This window comes from Pipistrellus hanaki, assembly GCF_964339955.1.
Source record: "Pipistrellus hanaki genome assembly, chromosome: 1".
NCBI lineage: Eukaryota > Metazoa > Chordata > Mammalia > Chiroptera > Vespertilionidae > Pipistrellus > Pipistrellus hanaki.
This window is the reverse complement of record NC_140503.1, coordinates 210550036-210559553: the sequence shown is the minus strand read 5'-3', so window position 1 is coordinate 210559553 and position 9518 is coordinate 210550036. Positions and strand designations below refer to the sequence as shown.

The 9518-nt window shown below is 44.7% G+C and overlaps 1 long non-coding RNA gene across 1 annotated transcript in view; it reads right to left on the bottom strand.

Moving 5' to 3' along the window:
• Positions 1–987: 987 nt before the first annotated feature.
• LOC311610419 overlaps positions 988–9518 on the bottom strand; it is a 42599-nt gene continuing 34068 nt past the window's right edge. The window contains exons 2-3 of the long non-coding RNA XR_014792959.1: positions 3702–3862; positions 988–1734 (exon numbers count right to left, since the gene is read on the bottom strand). This is a non-coding gene — a long non-coding RNA (uncharacterized lncRNA). The remainder of the gene's footprint in view (positions 1735–3701; positions 3863–9518) is intronic.

The following is a 9518-nucleotide window of genomic DNA, read 5'->3' as shown; positions in this document are numbered from 1 at the left end:
TCATCTGGGGATTTACCCACTCCAACACCTATACACAAACTGCCCTCTCAGCAAACACCGCCGAAAGCAAGGAACGAAAACAACACATCACCTGAACCTGCCAGCCAGCCTCTCGCTCTTACCCACACTCCTCTTATCACCTGACCAAATCCCCTTGCCCTTCTCCAGCTAGGTAGTAACAACATCAATAAAACACAGGGACGTCACAACAACAACGTGCCATACAAGATGCCCTTCCATACATATGGCAACCACAAGCCACCTGTCCTCAGACCACACCACTCAACCTTGGCATTCCTTCCATCCAAAATCAGCAAAAAACACTCACACCTTGCTTGGCTCCTCCTACACCTGCCTACGCTCACAGCTCACGCACACACCGCAAAGCGTCCTCCATGCTCCTTCACGACCAACAACACAACCCAATACTAAACACTGGCCACACACACCTACAAAGAAGTAAAGGAGGGCCCACTGGACAGACGGCTTGATCCACACCCACAAAGCCTAGCCGGATACTTCCTCCCCGTTTCAAACGACCCAATATCATGCAAATATAAACAACTTCCAGCCTTTTCAACAGCACAGCCCTTTTGCATTAAACCTCCACCCCACTTTCTTCACAATGGCCCATTGGGTACTCCCTTTCCTGATTGCCTGAAAGAAACACAGCGCTTGCATATCAGTAACACCCTCCACACAGACACTTCTGGAAACAATAGACTGACTGCCCTGCCCTGCCAAAAAATGGGCCCTTTCTGCTGCTTTCCAAGCTACTGAATCATGCTCAACAAAAAACCACAGAAACTGGACAACACAGTCCACAGGCATAAAAACCTAAGGGACTCATTTCCTGAACAGACAATAAAAGACATCGACAATTACAAATGCAATTAAAAATAAACATTTTAACACAACACCAGACTTCTCAGACACATAACTGTCTGTTACAGAGTTCCAGAACAATCAAACAATGCAGAAGGAGAGTTTGAAGAGAATTACTTTAGTCATCGCGTGATGGGCTTAGATAAAATGATTTGAAATTATAACCAAAGCTACAAGCAGAGCTTCCCTTTTTATTAAAGAGCCAGCCCTGTGTGCATTTAGAGGTTATCTCTATACTGGCCTTGAAAACAATACAATTCTATCCAATTAAAACATGCACCTAGCATGGCATTAAGATTATGGGCATATCTTGTCTCCGGCCTATAAAAAATAATATAAAAAAATTCCCCTGCTAGCCCAGACTTCCCGTGAGGATGTGACCTTTAGAACTGCCCCAGGAAAAACAGGGTATGAGCCACACAGCACCAGACCACCAGACTCAGCCCCTAGAGATAGTAAACTGGATGTATTATCAACATCCTGCGGCGGTTCCACCCTGTTCCTTGTGATAATGTCTATCCTCCCCTCAAGGAATTCCTGTCCCTCTTTCTGGAAGACCCCCTCCCCTTGTCCTTTGTTCTAACTTTGCGGTTTTTGCCTTTATAAGCCTGTAAGAAGTTCTGCTCGGGACTTGACTTGGCTGCTCCTGCGTGAGTAACAGGTCAGGTCCCAGCGCGCTGGAATAAATCCTCTTGCTGTTTGCATCAAGTGCCGTCTCTTGCGTTTGACTGGGTCGTCGCTGATCCTGGGTCAGGGCAGGGGTCTCCTTCGGGGGGTCCAACAATACAGCTAAGTTTATTTTCATCATTCTTCAAACAGGATAAAGCAAACTAGAAAGCAACATTTTATCTAAGAAAAACATAAGAAAATTTAATTTTAAAAAAAGTGTTTTTTTTAAAAAAAAAAAAAAGCAGTTTTCCTTCTCAGTCAAACATCAAAAATGCTTCCACTGCCTACAATACGGCAATGCCTGGCCAATAACAGTACAAAGGACATAGACAACACTTAACAATAACCCGGGACCTTTCAGTACCCAAGCTGACGTTCTATCCATTGAGACAAACCGGATTCGGCTAAAAATAAAAACTCGACACAACACATTACATTGTCTCAGGTCTCAAAAAGGCCTCCGCCTGCTCACCAAACAATCTCACCTCACAGCATCCTCACCAGGATCTGTGGCTCAACTCACTGCTCACAACAACACAACACTTGCGTAATAGCACTTAGGCCAGAGCACCATATATGAGAAGGAAAACCCCTATTGTGTTAAAAACTGCTCTTTGGAATATTCTGCTATTTTTCTTAGATACAATGTCTGCTTGTAAATTGATCATTAAAGAAAAGAGCCACATGCTGACCTGAAAAGCTCAGGGAAGGCCTGCATGGCAGTCTTGCAAACCCAGAGACCTAGGATAACCACATAAGATGGTTTGAAAATTAAATATCTAACAGGTTATAGTTGGTAGTCATTTCACAGATATTTTCCCAGACAAAGATCAACTTGGATCTTTTTACTGAGCCCGTTTGCCTTTTTGCCTCTAAGATAACATATCTGTGAGATGTCTGGAAGGAATTTGAGGAATTTGAGGCATCTGTCCCTTTTTCCGGAGCCCCTGGGGAACAACAAAATGTGGTGGGCGCCAGGACAGATGCCTCAAATTCCTTCTTTATCATGTTAATTGTTCCTGCACTCACCTGAGTACACCTCCATCATTTTACTTTTTATCCAATCCCAGGAGTTTCCCACCGCTTTGCTTTCTCCCGCCTCCTTACTCCATCACCAATGAATTTCATGTAACCCACCTATGTGCATCCTTTTATTTCAGTGTATAAATAGAGAAATGTAACCCGCCATTCTTCGGAGCATTATCTCAATCCCTTGAGGTTCTGCTTCCTGGCATATGTTGACAGTTTTGGCTCAAATAAACTCATAAAAAAAATTCTTTACAGGTTTCAATGTTGTTTTTTTCATTAACACTTCTTTTAGGGAGACCAATGTTGTTGGATCAACCAGAAATGTTGTTGCCATTGGGTAGCTATTGTGTGGGAGCAATTAGAGTATACTGAGTGGACCCAAAAATGTTGAGTTTCCCATGCTATAGCTAAATGGGTGGAGGTGACTCCCAAATGAGCTAAAGTTTGGGTATTCCATAGGGCTCCTAAAGAGTCCAGGACACAAGGATGGTAGGGTAATTATAAACATATCTACCCACCAAGTGATGTCAATAATTTCTGAAATGGGAACCCATTGATTTCTTTCTTGTTTTACAGACATCCAATCATAAGAGCATGGCTGGTGAGACCAAGAATATAATATGCTATGGCAGATAGGACAGGCTGCTACAAGGCTTTTGCCATCATATTCAGTTTTGGGTTTTTTTCTTAGCTATTCATCATTTATCTCTATAACCATACAATATTCATCTGGATTAAATCCATATACAATTCTACCAGTGGAATTTCCAGGGAAATATTCTTGGAGGTATTTGCCTAAGGTAGGTCCTTTATAATAGAGCCAGAAAACAACAACAACCAAAGCTTATATTGATGGTAGAAGACCAATGTGTGGCTAACAAAGCATTAATTTCACTATCATACCTGATAATCAGAACACCATTGTGTACTAGGTGGGAAAGATTAGCAAGTATCCAAATTAAATTTTTCATATCTAATAAGGGAGGAGGTCTGGGGAGGTAGATATTGTTTCCACTAGGAAACTATAAGGATAATAAGGACATGAAATCATTTTGTGTACATTCAATCAATAACAATCAGATGATATAAAAGCAAGCAATATCAGTTTGTGAGCATACAGGCCTTGTTGACGTCATCTTGGGATAGATGTTCTGTGTTCGGTGACTTCTCCTCCTTGAAAGTTCTCAGCTGTTTCTTGTCCTTAAAAAGTCTTTAATCTCCACTGCAGACGGAGATGGGTGTCAGAGATGGGAGTAGACGTCCATTCACAGACAGGTGCCTTTTTAAATGAGAAATGTGAATCCTTGAGCTAACTCCTTTAAGTTTAGCTGCACATGTAGAGGCTGAAAGAAATAATATAGAAAAATTCCCCTGCTAGCCCAGACTTCCCGTGAGAATGTGACCTTTAGAACTGCCCCAGGAAAAACAGGGTATGAGCCACACAACACCAGACCACCAGACTCAGCCCCTAGAGGTATATCAACACAGCACCAGACCACCAGACTCAGCCCCTAGAGATAGTAAACTGGATGTATTATCAACATCCTGCGGCGGTTCCACCCTGTTCCTTGTGATAATGTCTATCCTCCCCTCAAGGAATTCCTGTCCCTCTTTCTGGAAGACCCCCTCCCCTTGTCCTTTGTTCTAACTTTGTGGTTTTTGCCTTTATAAGCCTGTAAGAAGTTCTGCTCGGGACTTGACTTGGCTGCTCCTGCGTGAGTAACAGGTCAGGTCCCAGAGCACTGGAATAAATCCTCTTGCTGTTTGCATCAAGTGCCGTCTCTTGCATTTGACTGGGTCGTCGCTGATCCTGGGTCAGGGCAGGGGTCTCCTTCGGGGGATCCAACATTTTGGGGGCTCGTCCGGGATTGGCGGCCACCCCTCAACCGCGGAGCCAACCTTGGAGGTAAGAAAAGGGTACCCCAAGTTCGTCTGTCTTGTTCTGTGTCGTGTTGTGTTCATTGTCTGTGAAAGCTTCTGTTCAGGTTCTGGGCGCGCACTTTCGGTTTGGCAGCCGTTCGGCGACTCGTGAGAGTGGCCGGACAGTGGTCGGTAGACGTGCCGGGAGGGCCACAGGCTGCAATCCTGGGGGACGCCCCAAGGGTGCAGGAGAGCCAGGGGCGCCTGGCGGTCTCCTATCAGGTGTCGGGTTCGAATCCCGGCAATCAGGTGTCGGGTTCGAGTCCCGGCGATCAGGTGTCGGGTTCGAGTCCCGGGGAAGATCAGATAGGTTTGGTTACTGAGACAGTGAGGCAGCCGCGACCGTCTGCCCCAATCGTGTGTTTGTGGAAGAGATTCAAGTGGAGACTCCCTGGTTCTGTCGGGGTTTGGAGTCTGGAGACTCCCTGGTTCTGGTCTGAGTGAGTGTTGTTCTGGTCTGAATGAGTGTTGTTGTGAGTGTTGAGAGAGTGCAGCCGCAATTGAGTGTGTGGGAATTGGTAAAAGTATTTTTGTTTTTACTCTTTTGGATTTGTTTTGGAATTATTTGTTGCCTAACTGTTTATAAATTGGGAAGAAAGAAAAAAATGGGGTAAGGAAACTCAAAGGAGAGTCACCTAAGTCCCCTTGAATGCATGGTTAAAAATTTTCCGGACTTAAAAACGAGGTGAAGGCTATGGTGTTTCTGTAGATGCCTTCACTCTCCGGAGACTGTGAATTGGAGTGGCCGACATTTGGGGTTGATTGGCCTTCAAGAGGGACCTAGACATGGGGCCCTGCACGGGAGTCCGGCGGATAGTCTATAGGAGCCCTGGGCATCCGGACCAAATTCCATACATTGATATCTGGATTGATGATCTTTATGATAACCCCAAATGGCTGAAGGAGTGTGGTTGTCTCCTTGACAAGGGAAAATTGGGAAAGAGACCTCCCAGGTCCGTCTTACTCGGCCGGCCACAGGCGAGCAGAGAGAAAAGAAAGAAACCTTTAATTTGTTTAAAGCTGAGTGCTCTGATGGCTAGCAAACCGCCCCGAGTGGCCACTGGGATTCCTTTTTCCCAGGGGTGCTTTGCTCTCTATCAGAGGGGTATCAGCCCACCTAACAATATTTATGTCTATGTTTATTGATTTGAAGGTATGAAATTGTAACAATTGTGGTACAAAAAAAATAAATAAATAAAAGCAGAGACCAAATTCTAAAGTTAACTATTTACAAGAAGGAAGCTTGAGCTGGCAAAGTTGCCAAGTCTGTCCAACGAGCTCATAAAACTAAATGAATCTTATTTCTGCCACTACCCAGTCTTGATCAGTGGTGGAGGAACGGTCTCAGAACTGTTTGTTTCAAGTGGCCATTTAAGTTTAATGTAATTAATGATTACAGTACATTGTAAAATCTTTAAAAGAAAAGGAAAATGTTTTGTGGGCCACTTGGTCCTTGTGTGTGTGTCAACTCTTAAGTTATAATTTTTAAATCAGTAAGAGCTTGTCAAAAAGGTCAGGGGGTCTGATTGTAGTGTAGGGGTCACCGGTTCCCCCATGGCACCTTTGCTAGCAAGAGGCAAGGACGGACTGCCAGATGAAAAAGCCCTGGTGGAAGCACCGCTTTCTACACCTGGGACCCCTTGGACCCACGTGCTCCCTGCCTCATTCCCTCCAGGGGTTGTTTTGAATAGCTGGAAACAGCAGATACATGAATGGCTGGGAGTCTTCAGCTAAAGAATGTGTTCATTTGCATTTGAATGCTAATGTGATCTGCAGGGAGTGGCAGGTAATTCCATGGCCTTGCTTACAATGTTTAGTTTTTGTCATTGATATCAGCTAAGCAGAGTCATAGCTACTTAAGTATAAATTAAATTAGAAAAAGTTAATTGCAGTAACTAAATGCCTAGAATATAGCAGGCTAAACTGTATTACATGTGTTAAGAATAAGCAGTAATGATCAAAGATCTCAAGGATTGATTTATTTTCATTTGTCAGATGAGGAATCTATATGATGCTTGAGTCCTATCCAGATTGTTTCATACAGACCTAAGTAAATTTGTTGGGAATTTATAGTGTGCCTCTTGTGAAGAAGTAGGCCAAGTCATATATTTTTCTCTTAATGTAGAAAAAGTGATAGCCATATTAATTTGTTTTGTTTTGCTTTTCTCATATGCCATTGTTATCATTTCTAATTGCATTGTAAGCTTGAATTTGGGCTTGTACCTGCATCTTGTATTTTGTTTGGGAATCATTTTTGGTTTCAGTCATGTGTGTCTACTTTATAGATTTAAGTAGACTTCATCACAAAGGTTTATAATTTATTTAGAATTGTGTTAAAACAATGTGAAAACATGGTTTAACCCCCCGTGACTGCTTGGACACTTTTCACTGTGTTCTATTAGGGGACTTAAAGGCACAGTTAAAATTCTCCTGTTCCCCTTTACAGTCTTATCAGAATCTGAGATCTTTATCTGTAGGAAGAATGTGGCAGTTTAAAATTCAAGCGGCTACTGGGAACAGAGTGCTAGACATGCTCCCTCTTCCCTCTGCCTTTTCTAAATAACAGGAAAGGACAGAGATTAGAGAGGGAGAGAGAAAGAAGGTGAGGCCAGAGAGACAGAGACTATCTGAAAGAAAGGGAGACTTAGATTCCAAGGGTTTTAACCTCAAGGAAGAATACTGACAGGACCAGGGCTCCTTTCAATTAAGCTCCCAAGGGTAACCTTACAAGTGAGAGGCAAAGCTATTAATTTCCTGGTGAGCACTGGGCAGTTTATTCAGTCTTGACAGAGCAGATGGGACCTCTAGGAAGATATCAGTCCAGGGAGCCACCAGACAAACTGACTGTTTTCCTTGGACATCAAGGACTGTAGACCTAAGAAGGAACACATACAGGAGGAACACAGCTGCTAAACTGGACTGAAGTAGAACAGGCCTTTGAGGAACAAAAGAAGGCTCTCATCTCAGCACCTGCCCTAGCCTTGCCAGATGTTATGAAGCCTTTCCACCTTTATATGAGTGAGGTAAGGGGCCTTGCCAAAGGGATTCTCACTCAGTCTCTAGGTTCCTGGAAGAGACCTATTGCCTATCTGTCTAAGAGACTAGACTCTGTGGCAGCAGAGTGGCCAGCGTGCCTCTGAGCAGCGGCCACCATTACATTGCTGATGAAGGGGGCAGATAAGCAGACTCTGGGCCAGGAGCTAGCCCTGACAACACCCCATGCCATTGAGGCCCTCCTTTGAGGAGCTCCAGAGAGATAGATGTCAAATATCACCCAGTGCCACGCTCTTCTCCTGGACCAGCCATGCGTCCGATTCCATAAGACACTGGCCATCAACCCTGCCAGCCTGCTTCCAGATGATCCAGAGGAACCCATTCATGATGGCATAGAGGTAACAGACACAGTACTGACAGATGTCCTGCCATCATCACCAGACAAGGTACTGTTCACAGATGGGAGCAGTTACGTTCGGGATTGGATCTGATATACAGGGGCAGCAGTAGTCACCCTGGACCACACCATTTGGGCACAGTTCCTGAACTTTTGGCCTTAATCCAGGCCCTTCTATGGGGACACAGTGCCGTCCCCCAGGAAAGAGGATTACCAACTTCAGCCAGGAAGAACATTAAAAATAAGGAAGAGATTTTAGCTTATTTGAGTCCATCTGACTACTGAAAGCAGTTGCAATAGTGAACTGCAAAGGATATCAGAAAGGGGAGACAATTGAAACCAGAGGAAATAGAGCCGCAGAACAAACTGCTAAGGAAGATGCCCAAAGACCAGTAGGGCCTTTACAAGTCTTCCGGACCCCAACCTCCAACAAACAAGAGGAAGAATTGGCTGAACAGAAGCAAGTCATTAAAGGACCAGATGGCAGACTGTTGGTCCCAGAGGCTCTAGGTCGGACGTTAGTTGCCCAATTACGCCAGGTTACCCACTTAGGCATCAGCAAGACTTCTGAACTTCTGTGAGGCAGATACTACAAAGCTTAAGTAAGGTAAAAGCATAGTCACTAGAAGTACTGTCTGTGTACAGGTAAATGCTAAGCAAGAATAGAGGGACCCCTGGAAATTCAGGCCCCAGAGAAATTCCCTAGGAGAGCATTTGAAGGTGGGTTTCATAGAGATTAAGCCACCAGCATTAAAGTACAAGTATATGCTAGTTTTTATAGACACCTTCTCAGATTAGGTTGAAGCATAGGAGAGAAACTGCCTCTGTAGTAGTCAAGAAATTACTCCAGGAGATTATACCTAGAGTCGAGCTGCCAGTAGTCATAAGATCAGATAACAGCCCAGCCTTTGTAGCAAGGTATCTCAAAGTATAGCTCAAGCCTTAGGACAGGCATGAGTGGAACTCTAAAAAATTTAATTAAATTTGTCCTAAAAACTGGTGAAAATTGGACCAACCCCCTGCCCTTCACCCTCTTATGGGCCAGGTGTACGCTCTAACGGGAGAGGTGTCCCCCCCCCCCCCCTCTTTTTGAGATCGTGTATGGTAGACCTCCCTCCATTCTTCCTGGGGTCAGGGAGAAACTGAAAGCTACAATTCATAACCATTCCCTTGCTCGAGTCCTTATAGGCTCTGCAGTTAACCCAGAGAGCCACCCGTAAGCTTGTTCCAGATACACTGCCAGTGCCCACCGTGGACCCTGTACACCCCTTCCAGCCCGGAGACTCAGTGTGGGTAAAGAAGTTCACTGTCCAAGGACTCACCCCAGCCTCACAAATGACTGTTGGTTATGTCTCAACCCTGAACCCCTTTATTATTCAGGAATTGCTGTTAACATCTCTCTTGGAGATACCCCACAGGACATAAGAAACATCTCCTTGGACGCTGCGAAGGGTCACTGCCAGTGGGGTCGTAACCCAAAAATTACTCTCGGGGATCTACAAGGACAAGGGACATGCTTGATGCCTGCTAATTACCCTTTGAAGGATTCTTTTTACGCCTCATCCTGCGCCTCCACCATCCCACCATCCTGCTACGGGAGGAGCCATCTCGAGGAGAAGCAGCC